The 5022-nt window shown below is 54.8% G+C and overlaps 1 long non-coding RNA gene across 1 annotated transcript; it reads left to right on the top strand.

Moving 5' to 3' along the window:
• Window positions 1-1817: 1817 nt before the first annotated feature.
• Window positions 1818-4248, top strand: LOC142063143 (uncharacterized). The gene is made up of 2 exons (XR_012662649.1): window positions 1818-2168; window positions 2497-4248. It is a non-coding gene; the product is annotated as an uncharacterized LOC142063143 (long non-coding RNA).
• Window positions 4249-5022: the final 774 nt, after the last annotated feature.

Here is a 5022-nt window from a genome sequence, read left to right on the forward strand (position 1 = left end):
ATGGCTTCCTGTCAAAGGCTGAGTAAATGTCAGCGTTGACTCTTAAAATTGGAGGAGACAGGGTAACTCTGTGAGGCAGGGTAATTTTTCTAAGCAAGTAAATTTCTAGCCTGATGGGTAGGCTTTGCACAAGTGCTGTTCTCAAGCAAGGACAAAGCTGCCCTTGCAGTAGTGTATAGGGGAAACCTCAGTGTAGAATTCAGCAAGGCCCCAAGACAGGCATGAATATTTAAAAAAACTGTTCTGCTGTTGCTGTGTGTCACTTCTGTATGTCAGTGACATACAGCTTTAGGCTTTACCTAAGGATTTGCAACTTTTTATGAGATAGAAAGCCAGATCTAGGGTGGCTGATGCAAGGAAGAGGAGAGAAACGTGGCGGCGAACACGCTTTGCGCCAAAAGCCGCCGCTCCCACGCTCACATTGCTCTCGCCTCCTCTAGGATCGTGTTTGCAGCGTCCTCCTTCCCTCTGCACACCCAAACCAGCCTGCTGAGCGCACATCCAGGTAACGTGGCTGTGAAACCACGCAGGGTCCTCAACGGCCCCTCTTCAGCTGTGACCTTGCCCGTAGAGCTGGTCAGTGGAACACCCGAGGGAGAAGCAGAGACTCCTTAGCCAAGACTAGACGGCACGGAGAGGCGGCCAGACCCGACCGGAGCCCAGGGAACAGCTACGGGAGGGGGGGCCCAAGGTAAGCATGTTCCTTGAAAGCCGGAGGAAGGCTGTGAAATGGGCAGATCCTCCCCGGGGGCTCAGCCTCCGCGCCCGGCCCCTGCAAGGCCCCGACTCGCTCAGAGCGGCCGCGCCGCGCCGGCCTGGCCCGGAGAGGAGCGGAGAGCGGCTTCAAGCAGAGACCCCCGCGGCTGCAGGCGGCGTCGAGCGGGAGCGCCGGGCCGGGCTCTGCCCCGCTCCCCGCCAGGGCCCGGGGGGCACCGGCAGCCCGCAGCGGCCCGGACGGCGGGGCCCAGCGCGCCCACGGCCCGCCGCGCCGGACCTGATCGGGGCCCGGCCCGGCCCGGCGCCGCCACCCGGGCTCGCTCCCGCCGCCGGGTGTCGCTGCCGCTCCGCTCGCAGCGCTCCGGTGCTCCTTCCGCGCCGCCTCAGCCGCTGCGGGCCTCGGCGGCGGCCCCTACCCCAGGCGCGGCCCCGCGGAGGCCCTGCCCGCCTCGGCCGCGGGCACAGGGCAGCCCCGGTCCCGCGCTGCGCCGGGTGCGGGGTGCCGGGGCCGCCCCCCGCCCGCGGCCCGGGGGCTGGCAGACACCCCATTTCCATGACGGGTGGTGCTGTGGAAACGGCATGGGAACATTCCTTGCGATCCTAGGCTTACTGCCTCCCCAGGGAAAAAGCTGCTGGTCAGAAAAATACAAGGAGGACTTTTCAGACGGGGCCTGGATTTTATTTTTAACGTCCATGTAAAAATAATGCAAATAAAGATTTGTGCCTGCTCGTGCGCCCAGAAGATGGAGCGGCGGGACAGCAGCGGAGATTTTCCCAGGCAGCTTCAAGCAGTCCTGCTGAATAACTGCAAGTGAAGCGAAAGGAGCGCTGCTGAATTCTTTGCCCTGGGAATCGCCTTCCTACCAGTGAAAATGTGACCTCTGGTATCATTATGTCAGCTACAGCATTCTGCTAGGACCGGATTAAGAAAACAAAACAAAGAAGGATCTGCGAATAACAGTAATCTTAAGGAACTGGGTTCTTGTCAGCCTCCAAACCCAGCAATGATCAAAATCATCACAGCTGCTGCCTGCCTCAACCTGGCACTTCTCCCTAAAGCACAACGTGCTTTCAGAGACCACCAGCAACAGCGTGTCCTGGGAGTGTCCGTGAGCAGAGACGCTGGCAGCGCCCGTGGTTGCTCTGATGCCTGGTCGCAGGGCACATGGCGTGTCTGCACCAGGTTTCCTTCTTGCCGAGCATCCGTCGCCTCGCTGAGCCACTGCACAGAGGCGAGCGGGGATGGCTTTCCCCAGCAGGCAGGCAGGCAGCAGAGAAGTAGGGACACCAAGAAAGAAAACTTGAAGAAGTGGACTGTTCTTTTGGTGCAAGCACTGCCTCTGGTTCCCATTGGCAGGGGTAATTAATTGCTTTCTTTAGGGTTCAGAGACAGAGAAATCAGGAGAGCAGGAGGGGGAGAAACAAACATTTCTGCTTCTTCTAGAAAACAGGTAAATACAGGCACTGCACCCAGGGAAAGTAACTGGAGGTAGTCTTGCCTTATCAACTTCTTGCTTAAACCCCTCCATGCTGCCACCTTTCCTGTCCCTTATGGCATAAGGCCAGTGGGAGAGCAGCGCAGAGGTCCAACAGGGAGCGTACAAGGGAGGGTACGGATACTAGGAGGTTAGAGCTCAAGTGATCTTCAAGTTGAGCCCTGAACTGTTGATGACAGCCCCAGGCCTCCATGGCAAATGCATCTTAAATATAGTGATGATTTTAAATTGCTCAGCGCCTAATTAACACACCTAAAACTTATTACTCCTACTGTTTCCACAGTCTGATGCCAGGCACCTGATTTAACTTCCGAAGCTAAGAGCCAAGCTCCCTCGCTAGGCACATCATTGATGTGGAAGTGTAGATCCCATTTTGCCTAGGAGTGCCTCCAGAAGATGCACCATAACTGCTGCCTATCCCGAGCTGGCCTCTGGAAAGACCTTCCCTCCTGCGTGGATCACAGAGAGAGTCAAGGCTTCCAACTTTGGCTCCACTGGAGATGCCTGCATTACACAGCATAACTACTGTCCTTCTGATTCCTCTTCAGAAGATTCTAAACTGCCCGTATCACTTTGGGTGGCTCCTTCTTAGGCCCCTTTGGAGCTCATGCAAAGCTTCTCTAGAATTGTACTTTGTGTGACCTCCAAAGGTGGTCTATACTCCCCATCATAGCCTTAATGGAAGGCACGGGCTCCTGCCTGTATGGTTTTTGCACCCCAAGACCGGGAGGTGCACACTGAACCTTCCCAACTTACATTAGGGGTCAGAGGCAACTGACGGTGAATAGACAGTCCTCACAAGGACAGGTACAGGATCCACTCTGCAGTGGCAAAGCAGACCTCCGGCACACAGAGGCAGGGCAGCTTTGACTGTCAACGCACAGACATCAGCTCTACCATCTTTCCCCCACTGGCATGGCTTTGCATCCTTCAGCCTGGTCCTCACAAAGGTCCTTCTCTCTCTCTGGCAGTTACAGTCCCACAAGGTTTGCAGGTGCTGCCAGCTGGGATGAGTGCCATAACAAGTTTTATGCTATTTATGTCTCGAGAAAGGAGAAATGAGCAAAAGGGATAGGTGAGCAAAAGACCACGCCACGCAGCCCGCACTGGGCATGCGGACGAGGCGTCAGCCGTGGTGTGAGTGAGTACTCACCGCTGGAATGTCCCACAGGAAAGGGGCCAGAGGCCAAGAGGATGTGAAGCAAGGTAAGGTCAGCCCGAGCTGACCCACAAGCTGCTCACATCCCAAGGGAGAGGAGCCAGCCCTGGGAAGAGCAGCACTAGCATTTGTCTCTATAAATAAGTGCAAACAGGTAGGTTTGGCTGGGCTGCAGAGCACGACAGCAGCTGCAAATCAGAGTGGAGCCCACAGAGATGGTGTCACTCGGCAAGAACACCTGAGCTGAATCATCAGGAGTATCTGCACTTCACAGTGGGGATCCGCGTTCCCATGAGCACACGGGGAGGGAGAGCACAGGCTAATGCAGACGAAAGGGCAGTGCCTGTTCCGTAAGCTGGATGGCCGTGCTGATGCGCCTCACTCCTGCAGCACACCTGGAGCTCCCCTGCCGGTCTGTGCCGGGCTCTGGCTCTCGCTCCCAGGGTCCCACAAGCTTTCCCGTTCACAGCTACCCGGAGGTCATTCATCCCCTCTGAGCAGCTCCCCAGTCACACTGGCAGTGGTGCAATTTGTCAATGAAAATGTGTTTTGCCATGTCGTTTTCTCAGGGACTGAAACATTTTGTTCTTTATTCAGGGACACATTTTTTATTTTAATCAATCTTTTGGAGATCAATAGAAATATATATGCATGCTGAGTGGGGCATGGTCCTCCTCAAATTTCCCTTCATTTATTTGATAAAGTGAAAGGGTTCTCCAGTTTCTTTCCATATGTAGCATTTTTCGTTTGCAAAAACATGGGAAGACCAAAAAAAAAAATGCATATTTCAGATACTTTTTTCTTTCAGCTGTTGGTTCTTAGCCTTTTGCATCATGTTCCCATGAGAAAAATAAAATACATTTCTTTCTTCACATGGCCTGAGAGTTCAGGGTTTTTTTGTCTTTTAAACCTTTTCTCACTTTATGCGGACACACGCTTACACATATACACACCGTGACCGTAGCTTGAAAGCAAGTTTGTCTTCCCCTATTGTTTTATTTCATATAAAAAAGCTTGGAAGCATTTTACTTCCAACAAAACCCTGGCTATAGCGTCTCTCTTGAGTTTGCCACACACTGAAAACCTTTGACCGGTGAGATTGTACCTCCTCTAGACCCGCTGGCTTTGGCAGGAACCTGCCAGGCAGAACTGGCCCTCGGCCTCGGTGCTAACATGAGGCTCTCCTCTCCCTCCCTCTCGCAGCGCAGTGGAGAGACGCCGGGGCTGAGGCAGCGCAGCTGGAGGCGGGCGCTGCATCTGAAGGGGGGCTTGGGTCCTCCAGGGCCCGGGAGGCCTGAGCCAGGGCAGGAGCTGTGGCGGCCGTGGGAGCTGCTGCCGGGGCGGCGCTGCCAGCGCTGCCCGGAGCCCAGCCTGCCGCCGCTGCCAGCAGGCTGTTCTCAGGAGGTCCTGGGGACCACCGTGGTGAAAACTCTTTGTGGCAGAGAGAACTTGAAAGGCAAATACCTCTAAAACCTTCTGTATTTCAGCTGTGGGCCTGACCGAAATGTTTTAGCAAAAGACTCTGATAAGGTCCAGTAAAGGCTGAAGTGGCACAAAGGGACTGTTTCCCATTTTCTTTCATTTCTGGCTGGCCTTCATCAGGTTTTCAAGGAGCATTTTTCTTCCGAAAGCAAAGCTTCCTCCCTCCTA

The sequence above is a fragment of the Phalacrocorax aristotelis genome, chromosome 11 (genome assembly GCF_949628215.1).
Source record: "Phalacrocorax aristotelis chromosome 11, bGulAri2.1, whole genome shotgun sequence".
NCBI classification, from domain to species: domain Eukaryota; kingdom Metazoa; phylum Chordata; class Aves; order Suliformes; family Phalacrocoracidae; genus Phalacrocorax; species Phalacrocorax aristotelis.